The sequence below is a fragment of the Callorhinus ursinus genome, unplaced genomic scaffold (genome assembly GCF_003265705.2).
Source record: "Callorhinus ursinus isolate GAN/ISIS: 27379988/994484 unplaced genomic scaffold, GSC_fseal_2.0 scaffold53, whole genome shotgun sequence".
Taxonomy (NCBI): domain Eukaryota; kingdom Metazoa; phylum Chordata; class Mammalia; order Carnivora; family Otariidae; genus Callorhinus; species Callorhinus ursinus.
This window is the reverse complement of record NW_027397115.1, coordinates 1,219,073-1,234,098: the sequence shown is the minus strand read 5'-3', so window position 1 is coordinate 1,234,098 and position 15,026 is coordinate 1,219,073. Positions and strand designations below refer to the sequence as shown.

General features: G+C 55.4%; 1 long non-coding RNA gene across 3 annotated transcripts in view; it reads right to left on the bottom strand.

Annotated features, from left to right (window-relative positions):
* Positions 1 to 1,124: 1,124 nt before the first annotated feature.
* LOC112809961 (uncharacterized) overlaps positions 1,125 to 15,026 on the bottom strand; it is a 33,318-nt gene continuing 19,416 nt past the window's right edge. Inside the window, exons 4-5 of one of the 3 annotated variants that reach the window (XR_012375595.1) lie at positions 2,376 to 3,412; positions 1,125 to 1,908 (exon numbers count right to left, since the gene is read on the bottom strand). This is a non-coding gene — a long non-coding RNA (uncharacterized lncRNA). Of the gene's footprint in view, positions 3,413 to 15,026 lie in introns of all 3 variants that reach the window. The other 2 variants (XR_003204704.2, XR_012375596.1) reach the window with 2 other exon arrangements.

Genomic DNA, 15,026 nt, shown 5'->3' with positions numbered 1-15,026 from the left:
ACTTCCCTGCTGCCTAGCCACCTGGCTACTACCTCCTTCTCATGCCACGTACATGCCACCTCCTCCGGGGAGCCCTCCCTGCTTCTCCTGGCCAAGCCCCTGCTGTGCACATGGTCATAGGCTCTAAGCTCTACAAGGACAGGCCGTGTCCATCTTGTCCTACTCTGTGTCCCTGGGGGCCCACGACAGGGCCTGGCATGCAGTACAAGTGTGCAGGGAGGGATGGGGTGGTGGCTGGCCCCCGGGAACAGGTGATGGCAGTGGGGGCACCTCTGCTTCCCTTCCCGCCCCCACTCCCCCGCCACTCCAGCCTCGGTCAGGCGGCAGGCACCCCCTCCGAGCCCTGGCCTGGACTGTGGCCATCACAGCTTGTTGTGAAGGAACAGGCCACGGATGGCTCCCGCTCACAGGCAGGTGCCAATGCCCAGGACGCGGGCACATTTTCTTTCTGAGAAGATGGCATTGGTCCCAGTTCACCTCAGACAACGAGAACATTCTGCCTCTTGAGAGAGCGAAGAATGTCACTAGGGCAGACAGGGGCCTCCCCTGGATCTCCTTCTGCCAGGAGTGTGCTCTGGGTTTTCTCCAAGTTGTGCAAACCACCATCAGCAGCCGGGAAGGCCAGGCCCCACAGGGGCTCAGGGCCACGGGGACAGCGCCTGCCAGGCCCGAAGGGGTCACGGAGGCCCTGGACCAGCGGTTCCAGCCCAAGGAGGCCTGGGCCTTTCCCAAGAGGTCCAGGCTGCACACGCTGGGAGCACAAGCGCTTCCAGGGCACCCCAGCCATCCTCCTGTGCCCTACCTCAGACCCAGCACCACCCCTCGGACCCGCCCCCTTGCTGTCGGGTCCCAGCCGGAGCCCCAGGTGCCTCCTGGACCCCAACTCTCCTCCCTCGCCATGTATCCAGCCCAACTTCCTCCCTCCAGTCCTCGCCGTGCAATGCTGGGAGTCATGGCACAGAAAAAAGATCAGGATGGGGGGCGAGGGGGCAGCCAGAACCCCACGTGAGTGTGGGGGCAGGGCGCCGTTTCACTTGTCTTAGCTCTGTCTGTAGCGCTGATGGGCATCCAGGAAGGCCTGGTGCCTTGGTAGCTATTTCTCATGAGACTGGGACACACATGCCTATATTTTAAGTACACTTTTTATTTTAAAATAGTTTTAGATTTACAGAAGAGTCACCAAGACAGTACAGGTCCCGAGGGCCCAGCACCCAGTTTCTACTACTGTTACATTGCTGAGGTACTTTGCCACAACGCATGAACCAACACTGATCCATTATTAACTGAACGCCATGTGTTATTCAGGTTATCCCTGGTTTTCACCAAATGCCTCTTTTCTGTTCCAGGATCCCATCCAGGTCACATTATATTGAGTTGTCAGGTCTCCTCTTGGCTGTGAGTGTCTCAGGTTTCTCTTGTTTTTGATGACCTTGACCATTTTGAGGAGGACTGGCAGATCCTTGGTAGAATGTCCCTGATGTTTGGTTCGTACTTGGATCAGGGTGATGGGTTCAGGAGGGAGCTCACAGACGTGAAGGTCTTCTCATCGCGGCCTGTCTGGGTCCGCGCTCTCCCCAGACTCTCACTGGTGACGTGAACCTCAGCCCCGGCTGGTGTGCAGCGTTCCCGTCCGCCCAGGTTCCACACTGCGCTCTGGAAGCAAGTCCCCTAGCGGCGCCCAGACTGAAGGGATGGGTGGTTACGGCCCTACTCCTTAAGTGGCTTTTACATGAATTTGTGAGGAGTGAGTTGGACAGTCAGGGAGTCGGGGCCAAGGTCCCCAGCAAGGAAATATGGAGTCAGGACAGCTAAGATCAAACAGCACTGCCATCCTGTTCCGCAGCTTAGACAGGACCGCACTGACATTCTGCTTTGCAGCCCTTGCAGAAAAAACTTCTGCAAAACGTCCTAAAATAAGACAATGAACCACAAAAGCATCTGTCAATATCACGGGCAAGGGGCAGTTAGGACCTAAGCCCCCGGATGTCAGCAAAAAAAAGAAAAAGACCATCTGCACGTGGACATGAACCTAATACTTAGAGATACGTGACCAAAGCCCCGATCACACAACTCAGCACACCCTGATTGTTTAACATAGTTCCGCAAAAGAGCTCATAAAAACCCCTAAACTTAGAAACCCCGGGGACAACCCACTCCGGCCCCCCTCCCTTTCCGGGAGCATTATGCTCTTGCTCAATCAACTTTGCTCTGCTGCCCACCACCGTCGGTGTGGTCTACCTCCTCATTCTCCAAAGCGGTGTGACCAAGAACCATGGACGCTAAGGGGACACAAAATCCTGTAACAAATTCTTTGGAATTCTCTATGCAAGACATCTGTCTCTTGTACGCATTTCTCTATTTGTTCAGTTACTTACAACGGTGTAGACTCGGGGGTCAGAATCCAGTGCTCGCTTGTTAGTCAGATGGTTCCACTCTCGGTGGCTCCTGTGTCCCCTGCCATGGCCCCCATTTTGGTTTTGGAGGACTTCCTTATCTTCAGGCACAATGCCGTGTTCCTGGCTCACCTGCGGTCCTCACCTCGGCCCAGGAACAAGCTCTTTTAACAAGAAGCCTGGTTCCTTCTCTTGGATAAGGGCATCAGGAGCCAAAGTCTGAGGGTGGGGCATGCCTGCTGCTGCTGGGGTCACCCTGGCTCCAGGGCCTCCCAGGGCCAAGTGGAGCTCAGAGATCCGTCTGTGCCCATGATGCACACTGATCTAGAGCTATTTCTGCAACATCGATCAGACTCCAGGTTAGCACCGGGACCCGTGGAAGGGCACAGACTTTCTTTACATCTCTGCTACCCTGGGGCGGTAGGATCGAGTCCAGATCAGGTGATGTGTGAAATCTTTTTCTGTCCTTTTTTACTTCTTCCTATGAGGTCAAAGTAAACTTTGTGCAAGCTAACCATAGTCTTCCAGTGGGGCGTGGGTTTCCCCCCCGGGAGGACGCAGGGCGGTATCTGGAGACATCTTTGGTTGTTACAACAGGCAGAGGGGTGGTTACCGGCCTCTGGTGGGTAGAGGCCAGGGACGCTGCCAGGCGCCCCCCAGTCCAGCCCCAACTAGCAACAGTGCCGACGGCGGAGAAGCCCGGGGCCTGGACACAGAGGGGAGGGAGCACGGGGGCCCGTTTCAATCTGCAGTCTGTCTTCCCGCTGCCCCCAACCCGAGTGGGAGCGCGAGTGTGCAGAAGTCACTTCTGACCTGCCACACCGTTCAGAGTTCTCCTTTACAGCTTTCCTCTCCCACTGGAAGGAAACGCCTCGTGGAAGGGATTCCTGCCTCTCTTGCGTGCCCGTGGCTGAACGGGTGGTGAGGCAGAGGAGGCCAGAGTAGGCAGAAGCCACAAGAAAGAAGGTCGGCCTTGGCGAGGACGGTCACGTTGTTCTCCCGAGAGACAGGAGGAAAGGCTACGGGCCAGAGAAGTGGGAGGCGGTCAGCATTACGACCACGCTGGCGGGGAGAGGGCTAGGGGTGCCTGGCCACAGAATTGGACCAGGAGGCCCATTATCTCCCACCCCCCTGACACGGTCTCCAAAGCCACAGACTCTGAGCCTTCCCTGTGGCACGGGCTGTCTGGTAGCCAAGGCCCCGTTCATTCCTCTCTCCCTCTCTCTCTCTCGGCCTCTGAGGGCCCTTGGCCTCCTCGTCCCACTTGCCAGGCCCCTTACAGCCCGGTAGGTCGCCGGCAGGGGCCACACACGCCTGGCTGGCAGAACTCTGGAGCAGACAGAGTGGCCAGTGGCCCGAGTGCATCACTAGGAACCCCCCGCCCCCCCCAGCACAAAGCCACTGCAGACCTGGTGCCTTCCCTGCAGAGCTGGGCACCAGAGGCTCCTCAGTCCCCCTTCCCCCACCTGTGGAGCCAGGCTAGACCCTGCGGAGGTTCACGAATGGGCCCCGGCAGCGGCGGGGGTGGGGAGTGTTCTCAAGCCCAGAGAATCCCGCATCCACGCTGCAGGATGCTGCTGTGATGGGGCAGGTTCGCCAGCTTCACAGGGGAATGTGTTTGAGAAAATTCGTTTCCCTGACAGCAAGGAGGTGGCTTCGTCTGTATGGCTGCTCTCAGTAGATTCGGGGACGCCCCTCACTGCTGTGCCTATCCCCGTGCAGTCGTGAGGCCACTCTGCACTTGGGATACTCCTTCAGTTGCCCTTTTCATGCCCTGTCTGGATCCTTCTGCGCTGTCTGTCCGTCCGTCCGTCCAGCCAGCCAGCAATTCCGGGGCCTCACGGCCTGCTCTGTGCTGAGTGTGTGAGAAAGACAGCCCCTGCCTGCTGGGGTTCAGTCCGCTGGGAAGCCAGGCGTTCAGCCAGCACGTTCCGTGTGATGGTAAGTGCCGTGAAGGCAAGCCCCACCCCGTAATCAGGGGAGAAGGCGGGGGGGCACCCGGCTCGGCCTCGGGGGAGGCGCGGCTGCGTCCTGAGAAGCCCCGCGAGCAGCCGCCGGGAGCTCGAGGGAAACGGAGCGCGGCCCCACGCTGGCCTCGGGACACAGGCGTGAGGCGAGCAGGGAGGGCTCTGCAGAGAATGAACAGAGAGAAAGACATTCACTCTACTCAAGCTCACACATTTATTAGGCACCGACTGCACACCACAGGAGAAGACCAAGCTGGAGAACACAATCCTCAGGGCAACTCTGGCCCTCCTCCCGGGAGCCCAGGCACTAGAAGAGGTGGCAGCAACCATTCCCAGTCCAGGGACCGAGGCGACGGGGGCCTCGGCGTCAGTGACAGCTGGGTGGCAGGGGGCTCCCTGCAGGTGGGAAGCCAAGGTGAGAGTGAGGAAGACCCCCAGGAGAGGAAGAGCAGGCCCAGGGGCAGGGCTTCAGGTAGCTCTGGGCCAAACAGCGTCTGGGGCATTTGGGGGCAAGGCAGGTGATCAAGGCCAAGCTCAGAGGGTGGGCTGTACTCCAGGTAGCCACTGGAGGCCTGGGGCAGAAGAACAGTATGGTCAGTGGCCTCTGGCTACCACGTGGGGGGGGCTTGCCGGTGGAGTGGGGGCCTCTGTGGGGGGCAGGCGGACGATGGGGCCTTTCCCTTGTCAGGTTCCCTGTGTCCTGCCTCCTGACGGCACAGCCCGAGGGTACAGCGCTTCACAGAGCCCTTCAGGAAAGCCTCCACCCAACCCTCTGAATAGAGCACAACAGGATTGGGGGGGGCCCTCCGGAAGAGCCCTTCATCATCATCCCCACACAAGGCTGTGCCTCACGTGCCCCCCCTTCCTGATTTCATAATGTGGCCCAGGGTCTCCTGTCACCCCTCCCAGCCCAGCCCCACATGGGGACCTAGGGTGGCCGCAGGTGAACGGAGATGTCACAGGACACCGATGGCCCCTCTTTGCACCCCAAGGGCTTAGGCCACCAGAAATCATGCATCTCCCCTGGTGGAGCCCGTTCAAACACGCGCACTGAGACCTGCCTTCCGACCCCCGTCTCCCTTCCCAGTTCAAAGGCAGCGCTGTTTACTTTGAAGAAACGGCCTTTGAACGTGGGTTTGCTGGGGCCTTGGCGGCAGGCTCTGAGCACCATGGAAAAGAACTTCATCACAGCTCTGTCACGGCCTCACGCGCTGACAGCCAGCCTCAACAGTTCATCTTCTGAAGGCTTCTCCCTGAAGGTTCTGTCGCTACCTTGATTTGAGTGGCGGGTGCGTGCTCACCATGTTATTCTGCACCGGGCCCCAGAAGAGGGTCTACGAACAATTGCCTAACTCGAGTGTTGCAACGATGGAGAACCCCTGCCTCGTTCTGAAAAGCTGCAAATCAAAAAGGAGCTGTCAGCTCTCTCCTAAGCAAAGCAGGAGGCTGGTCCTTCATGGTGGGGGAGAACCATGGGGGCGCTGCCCGCCTCGCACCCCCGAGTCGTCCAGGGCTGACCGCCTCGGAGCGGGTCCGCACATCTGACTTTGGAGATTCTTTTTTTTTTTTTTTTAAGATTTTATTTATTTATTCATGAGAGACAGAAGGAGGGGGGGAGAGAGAGAGAGAGAGAGAGAGAGAGAAGCAGAGGGAGAAGTAGGCTCCCAAGGAGCAGGGAGCCCGATGCGGGACTCGATCCCAGGACACTGGGATCACGACCTGAGCTGAAGGCAGACGCTTAACGACTGAGCCACCCAGGCGCCCTGACTTTGGAGATTCTAGGCGAATGGCACTGGCGGATGAGGAGTGTCTGCAGAAGCCTGGACGTTCTGCCTAGAACATTCGCTGTGGCGTAGAGAAGAGAGTGAGAAAATGATGAAAGCAACCAGGGCCAGGGCCCGGCGTCCAGCCTTCTCCTCAGGGGGCAGAAAGCCACAAACCTCACAGCCCGGCGCCCCAGACAAGCAGGGAGTGGGGAGACAAACCCGTGGCTGCCTCCGCCGAGGTCACCGCATTCCACATTTATTATGCAGCAGTACAAAGTGTTTGCTCGGTGGATGTTCCGTTATTAATTTTTTTTTTTTTAACAACAGATGGTCTGGAGTTTCCCGCTTTCACCTGATGTGGCTTGGCAGTAAACTGGTACAGTAAATCCTCCCATTTCAGATGGCGTTGGGCGGTGGGGTTACCACCGTGAATTAATCAAACCACCTTACAGAAGCCCGGTGGTGAACCCAAAGTAAGCTCCGACAAGGTGTTTGTAAGGGGCCACCGTGCTGGGCCTGCACTCCAAGCTAAAACTGACTCATCTCCCAACCGACATTTGCAAAGAACGCGGCAGAGAAGCCTTGAAGAACAAGAGCGTTCTGGCAGAAGGTGGAGATGAACCTTTTCCTCCTAAGACCTTGTTTACACAAATCTGTTTTTAGCAAACCTCTTCTCCGGGGAGCAAGGGTAAAGTCCCCCTGCAAAGAGGCTGAAGCATGAAGAGTCCGATCAATGAGGTGCCATCAACGAGGCTCAGCGGGGCCACACATGGCGGTGCCACCAGGGACACTGCTGCTGGACGCCCCGAGGACGCCTGAGAACAGACCCGCTTGCGACAGAAAGAAGAGGAAAAGGGGAGGGGCGAACAGGGTACCCAAAGGCAGACAAGTGCGCACACACCACAACCACCCAAGGTCATATTCGGGTGGCTCTTGTACTTGATCTCTTTCTCCCGATGGCCAGAAGAACCATCAGTGCGACTTGTACTTGTGGGCAATCTTTATAGACTGTTGTCTGTTGTTGATTTCAGAGAGAAGGAGTGATGGTTCTGGAAACGTGGCCCCTTTTCTGATGAGACAGAATGGGCTGTTAATGAAACCTGCTGGGAGTCCCAATCTCCAAGGCCTTCTTCCGCCCACAGCCGACTTCAGAGCCTCGGCCAGCCAAGAGCAGAGCACACGGAGACAAGCTCACAGAAACCTTCTCTGAATCTTTCTGGTTGGGAAACGAGGAAGGAGACAGAACCATGGCGGTCCTGTTGGTCGTGTAGAGCAGGGAACACAGGAAGAAATGAGGCGGCTGAATTCGTGGCCTCGTTCACCACCAAATGACTGTGCCAATGGAAACCCATCATCTCTGTACCCAACTGTCCTTCCAGACAAGGAAACCCATGCAGGTGCCATCACTTAGCCAGGACCACACACATGGCCAGGTCCAGAGCAGGTCCAAGAGGTGCCCCAGGCCAAGGGGACCAGAGGAACCCCCACCCCAGGGACTCTCCTGACAAAGGGGGCATGGAGAGCACCAGCGGCATCATTACTGCAGCTGCGCCATCTAGTGGTGAGGGACTGGGGCACTTTGTGCCTCGGTCCGAGCCCCCAAGAGCATCCATCACCCAAAGAGAGGAAGACGAAGGGCCGGGCTCCAAGCGAACCTGGGGGTGTCCAGAAGACCTTTTCACGGTGTCCCCACAGTGAGCAACGGCCACCCACACACCCCACCTAGTTGACTGTTTCCATCAGGGGCGTGAAGGGCGACTTCACGTTTTCCATCAGGGGCGTGACCCCCCAGGCCTCACTGTCCTCACCTATATCAGAAAGTTAAAATGGGAAGACTCAGGACACCGCATCTACAGGGCCTACTGCTCCTCCCAGAAGTGCAGGTGAGACGAAAGGCCCTGCTGGAAATCGTGTAAGCGCTGACACACGGGTGTCTGCCCTCGGCCTGCCCTCTCTTGGCTGGTCCTCCCAACGGTCACACCCCACCCCGGCCAGCTCTCCAAGGCCACCCTGCCCTGAGGCCACGTCTGCTCCAGGCTGGAAGGAACCAGCTCTGACCACAGGCTGACGAGTATTCCGAAGTACCAGGGACCCTCCTCTCCACTGTCAAGAAAGAGGTCTCCAAGGGAAAGCCTCCCCCAAGACTTGGACCACCTCAGGAAGCAGACCCGCTCAGCAGACCCGGAGCAAATCAGAGTGACCTTTGACCTCTAGCACATCCACAGGCAAGTGCTGCCGAGCCTCCCAAATGCATCTCAAACATACTCATCATCACCACTGACGGGTCCCAGCCGGTCTCCCAGCCACTCCTCCTGCCTCTGGCAATCCCTCTTCAGCACAGTAGCAGAGAGGTTAGCAGAGAGGGTGCTGGAAGAGGTGGGTTCAGACCATGGCTGAGACCCCTCAGCGCTTCCATGGCCCTAGTCCAGCCCCGCTCCCCTCCCTGTCACTCCTGCTGCCAGGCTGGCCTCCCTCTGTCCCTAGAGCCCACAGCCAGCTCTTCCCACCCCAGGCCCTTCCCCCAGCTTGCGAGGTGGTGGGCTCCTGACTCAGCGCAAACATCACCTCAGACTCCTCCCCGGAGCCCGCCCCCCATCCCCATCTCCAAGCAGCATTCGCAGACAGTGGTTTAGAAGGTGGGCTCTGGAGTTCAAATCCAGACTCTACCACTGTCCAGCTGTATGGCCTCGCAAGGGTTATTTGACCTATGTGCCTCAGTTTCCCTGTAAAGTCGCTGTGAAGACTAAATGAATTAATGTATTTCCCTAATGCCTAGGATATGGGAGGCACCATGAGGCATATCCAATAAAGGAGCAAACAAGTCAGGAAGAAGGGCCTCTCCAAGTTTGAGGCTGGTTGTGTGTAAACGGCCAACCCTACCGAGTGTTTCTCCCACAGAAGACTTGGTTCTTCAAAGGAGAGGAGGGGTCTCCCAGGCCCTCACACAGGCGGCCCTGAAGGCCCAGCTGCGTCACTGCCGCCAAGGGTTCTTCCCAGGGGCCTGGACAAGCAAAAGGTTCTGCACAGCAATAGGGATCAATTTGAGGGCTGCCTGCCCCCAGCCGAGGGCCCCACGAGCCCCCTGAGCAAGCCCCTCCCCACCCTTCCTGCCTTCCTTCCCCAGGCTGAGAAGCCACATCCAGGATTCAGACCCGCCCTGGCCTCCCCGGAGCCTCCCCGGAGCCTCCCCGAGCTCCACCTTATGGCTGAGGGGCCCCGCGCGCACGGATGGTGGCATCGCCACAGAAACCGCCCTAACCCTGTTGTGTTTCTACTCAGCTTACCGAGGGGCCACAGGGAGGGAAACGGGCAGCCGAGCGGCCTCCGGGGCCCTGACAGAGGCCCTCGTGAAAGCTCGCTGCCCCCTTCCTTCACCTCCCCCTTCCCCGGCCAGGCCACTCAGTGCTCTTCCAGGAGCCCAGGTCTCCCAAGACCAATGTCAGGGCAAAGTCAAGAAGGCCCCAGCCAGCAATTTGGTGGCTAATTCTGACAGCCCTCGCCCCTTCTGAGATAATAATAGGTCCACTTCACTGCACAGAGAACAAGTGCAAATGCCTACAGAGGCCAGGCCCCGCTCAGACATGAGTGACGGGGCCAGATGGCAGCGGGCGCGGTGGCGGTGGTGGCGGTCTGCAGCTCGCCGACAGGGGGCGGTCACCCCTCGGTGACGACTGCCTGTGGACAGGCCCCGGAAGCTAGAGGCTTCGGAGCGTGGGCCAGGAGAAGTCAACTCTCCAAGAGTTTTGCTAATATCTCCCAATATCTAAACACTGGTGGCTATCATAATTCAGACTTAAAAAAAAAAAAGATTCTGTGCGGTTGAAACACAACCCGTTTCTGGGTGGGATGAGCCTGGAGGGCAGTTTCCAGCTCTGCTCCATAATGGTGGTTTTCCACAGATTTCGTTTTTGCTAGTCGTAACAGCGGCCACCGTTTTCGGGACTTGTTTCTGAGCTTCCGGAGCGGGTTGTCTAGTTTAATCCTCCAGGAGCCCAGGTCCCCTTCCTCGTAAGTCAGGAAACCAACTCGGCAGATAAATGAGTCGCCCCAAGGGCGTGGGGCAGGCGGTGGGGTGCTGAGGTTAGTGCTCAGGTCTGTTTGACACCAAAACCGGGGACCTGAACCACCAGGTTTATTCCGCGGCCCGTTCCTGTGAGCGAGGGGGCTCAACCCTGCTGACCTCTCCGCTCCAGACTTGTCCTTGGCGTTTCCCCACATTTCCATCTGCCCCTGCCCCCACCCGCCGGCGCCTACCGCTTACTCAAATGACCCTCCTGCTACCTCTTCACTGAACTTCACATGCTGGGCTTCTTCCCAGGCACTAATCCTACCGAGCTCTCCTGACCATATCTAGCCATGGTACTGCAGTGTCCTCCAAATCCCCCTGCCCCTCTAACCTGCTGCCAACTGAGCTTCCATTTGGCCTGTGACATTTAAAACTATCTGTCCAGCCTTGGCATATAGAACCCAATACCCCCAGCTGTTTAAATACCACTGCCTCATTCGGCCCGCACATGCCTCTGCTTCCGGTAAAAGCGTAAGCTGACCCAGAACACTGGGCCGCCCGAACCCTCTATTCCAATCACGCCAATCTTAATTTGGCTCCTCCGTCAAGTGTGCTGTCCACTTGAGCCCATTCCTGACCCTACAAGGAGAAGACAGGCGCAGGCCTGGGGGGCTTTGAGCGGCAGGGCAAGGTGTGGGCCATCTGTGTGTGCCCATGACACGAGAGCACATGCCTGGAGCATGGTGTGATGTCCGCCACAGCTGTCCCTCTCCTCTCCCTGGCTTCCGACCCCAATGGGCCCCATGGCCCTGCTATTAATATAGTGCAAAGAGGCCCAGCAGCTGGCCGTGGCAAAATCTTTCCACACGGACAGTGACAACTGACATCACACTGATTTGGGCTCTGTACGTTCCAAATGTGCATTCTTTTAGAAAGAGCATAGCTGAAATTTGCCTGGCCGCTGAAAATGTCTCTATGTTGTTTTGGGAATTGGGAAAATCTCCAGCGATCAATCTGGAGGCCTTTGAAAGGGGACCCAGAAGATGGGTGGTGGCTTTAGGAGACTCCTAGGGCTCACAGGGGTTAGAGTCTACTCCCCTAGCGAGGGTGTCCCAGATCTGTGCAGTGACTAAGTGTCTCACGGGCAGGAGGAGGGGAAGGGGGGTCAGTTACCCGACTTCCTCTCCTTGCAGGGAGGGGGTGGCTTCAACAGACAACCAAAAGAGCCCAGAAAGAGCAGCATGAAACAGTATGATTTCTGGGACATGCCTTAAAAAAGACACTCGAAGAAGTAGGGGTAAAGGAGGGAGAAAGCGCTGATGGGCTAGTACTGCGGGGCTGGGGCCCCGGGGTTGCGTCTCCACCTCAGGACGCCGGGAGACGTCCATAACAAGTTTAAACTTACGCATGTGAAAAAAGAGTCAACAAAAATTCAACAACACTTGAATTCAGTATTCAAAAATACTCACAATATACATGTGAAAAAAATCAACAAATTGCTGAGAACCTAGCGTGTGCTAGGAACCCCTCTTGATTTGTTCAAAATAAAGATGGGTGAGCAGAGCCCTGGCGTCTGGTCAGCAACAGCCTGGCCTGAAAACCACCTCCTTTGGCCACAGCACAACGGGTCCCCTCCCCAAATGCCCTGGATTTGTTTCAACTGTCCCATTCCATTGACCCATGGAGATGGCCTCAACACATACTTTTTAAATTTAGTATTTAAAAATACACAACGAGCCAACCCAAGCAAGATGCAGCCAGTAACTTCATACACTCGAATGCCTCCCCGCGTCCTCACGCACCTCCTCCGCCAGAGTAACAGAGTAACAAATCTCTAGTTTATCGTATGCTTTCTGTGAACGTGTTCCTTCTATCATGTCTATATTGGCTTCGTTTTGCTGGCTTTTGACCTGTATGAAAAGCGTATCCCACCGCACTTCTGAAGGTGTATTTTTAGGCACAGGCCCTTTTCTGGCATCCAATCCAGAACCAAGCGCATGATGGGAGAAAAGACCCACCTCCCCCCACCCAAATCCCCAGAAAAGCCCAGCAGGAAGTAGAAGGTGCCTGAGCTCACGCTCCTGTTGTTTGGGACAGAGCTCTGCGGAGGCCAAGGGCATGGGTTAAAGCCTCACTGATACGCCTGTTTCTTGGCTGCGCCTGCAAACAAAAACATGTGAAGTGACGGCAAAGGTCATGGTAAAGGCAGATCAAGACAACGACCTCCGTCGATTTATTATTAGAAGGCAAATGTCATGGAAAGAAAATATGCCCCAAGTAATTTAGTCCTGTGCAAACTCACCAGGCTTCAGCTGGCTGGAACCAGAACCCTTCCCAGCACTCCTCAGCTAAGAGTTGCCTCACTAGATCCTGGGTCCAAAAGCGATTCTGTACCCCCCCCCCGCCCCGATGGTAAATATCTGTTGTTGAGGGAGACGAGAATATGCTACACAGCTCAGGAAGACCAGCTGTCAGGACATCTTTCCCACGGGCCAGACGAGTACTCGCCCAGGGGGATGAACAAACTCGGCCCCTCGCTGTCTGCTGGGGAGAAGACAGTGCTACACCCAACCAAGGTGGTGCCCAAGGCGATCCCAAGGGGCCAAGGGCCAACGTTATCCATTTGAAGAGCTATGTATTTACCTTCTTGTGTATTTAAAAAATTCTTAGCTAGAAGCCAGTGATAATGGTGTAATTTTCCTTTAAAACTAAATTCATTCACATAAATACAGCAAGTTGATTTAAAGAAAACCGTTAAGTGCCGCTATAGTGTGGGAATATGGCAAAAATCATCTAGCTAGTATGGAAATAATTGAAGTTTGAGCAAAAATCTCAATTCTTTCTAAGGGACTGTAAAATGTTTTCTGATTTCTATAGTGCTTTTGAGCTCAGAAAGTTTTGACTACATTCTCTGCCTAAAGAAGGCCATTCCATCCACACCCCAGGCCAGCCGCCTCCAACCTCCTCTGTTGCAGGCCGTGTGCTGTGGGGCGTTTCTGATGGCTCTGCTGGAAGGCGTGCACTGGGCCCCCAGCATGGGGTGCAGGAGAGGGGGAAGGAGGAGCCCAGAGTCCCCGCCACTGATACTGAGCGAAGCCCCCAACAGCCAGTGGTCATGCACCTCAGCTCTCCGGTCAGGAACCCCCAGGAAAGGTCTCAGAGAAAGTTCCTGTTCTCTTTCTCCCAAGTTTGCTCTTTTCCTAAAGTTTCCACAATGACTTCAGAAGCACTGGTCAGCACATTTCCCTTTTCATACAGATAGCTCACCCAATTTAACAAGTGTTCCTAATGGCGTACCTTTCTTCGGACAGAAGTCTATTTTAAAACTAGTCAGAGCTGGGAAGTTACTTTTAAACATGCTAAAAATAATAGTAATGTTAATCATATTACTTCACTAATTTTACTTATATACAACTACAATGTTATAATTATATTATTAATAATAGATTAATATTACTATAAGGAAAAGCTAGTACGCCCATACAACCCGGTTTGCAGGAAAGCCCTACTTTACCCATCATCCCAGAAACCCCTCCAGTTAACGCGGCCTTTCACACTCAAAAACGTCCCAGCTGGATGACAAATTATACAGTAACCCTGGTTATACACCGTGACCAACTCGTCTATGCCTGCAAGGGGCAGGGCGGGGAGGAGCGCGGGGGACAGGGTTCCCAATCTCAAAGGCTGGAGAGCATTCTTTCAATTGTGGCCATTCCCAATTTGAACTGTCTAGATAGGGGATTAGGAGAGGAGGTCTACCAGGGGGGGTTCAGAATGACCAAAAGATCGGAGCACTGCTCATAGTTCTCGAGGGGGCACTAGCAAGAGAGATTTGTCAATGCGGTGTCTCGAAAGGCTCAGTGCCCTTCATAAGAACTTGAAGAAACAGTGCAGAGCCTGGCCTAGTTTCTCTCAGTGCGGTCTCGCCCCCACCCCCCTTTGTGGGAAGTCTCAGAAATGTATTTCACTAAAGTTTAACTTTTCTTCCTGACCAGTCAGAGCCAAGGTCATGCCCCTTAGGAAAACAGCGCCAGGGCCTGGCTCCCAACTCGCGGGGGTCTGGGCACACCACCGGTGCCTTGCTCTCTCGGCCGGAGCAACGGGGTGGTGTGAGAAGGTGGGGGACACACACACACTGCCGTGGGGGCCGACTGGTAGCCTTATACTGGAGGGCAACGGAGTCAAAGCACATGCCTCCCTGTGACCTCACTTACGACTGACCCCAGACAAACCGTGGTATACACAGAAGTAAATGCCAGGACAGGGGACCAGGAGAAAGAGCCAGAATGTACACCGATAGGGAAAGGACGACTGATAGTCTTCTACCGGAACCACAGATGATGGCGTGACGACTGAAAAGAACAAAGGAGATCTTAGGTGAACCAACATGCAAGGGTCTCCAAGATAACACTGCCAAGTGAAAAGGCTGCAAAGTGACATAAACACTACTTGTGTTAAAAAAAAAAAAAAAGACATTTTTGGGGGGGCGCGTGGGGGGTTCAGTTGTTTAAGCATCTGACTCTTGATCTCAGCTCAGGTCTTGATCTCAGGGCATGGATTCAAGCCCCTCACTGGGCTCCACGCTGGGCATGGAGCCAGGGAGGGAGGAAGGAAGGGAGGAAGGGAGGAAGGAAGGAAGGAAGGAAGGAAGGAAGGAAAGAAGGAAGGAAGGAAGGAAGGAAGAGGGAGGGAGACATTTTTCTATGGAAACGGGTCATCCTGTGTGAAGCTGGCAGCCTCGGGGGAATGTGAGAGGCCAGCTATGGAGACTATGGCTGGTGGAGGGCCATTAAAGCAGACTTTTTTTTTGACTGACTTTTCATGTAATATATCCAATTCATGAATGTCACATATAATTAAACACTGCATTTTTTTAAATTACAGCTAGGAGAAG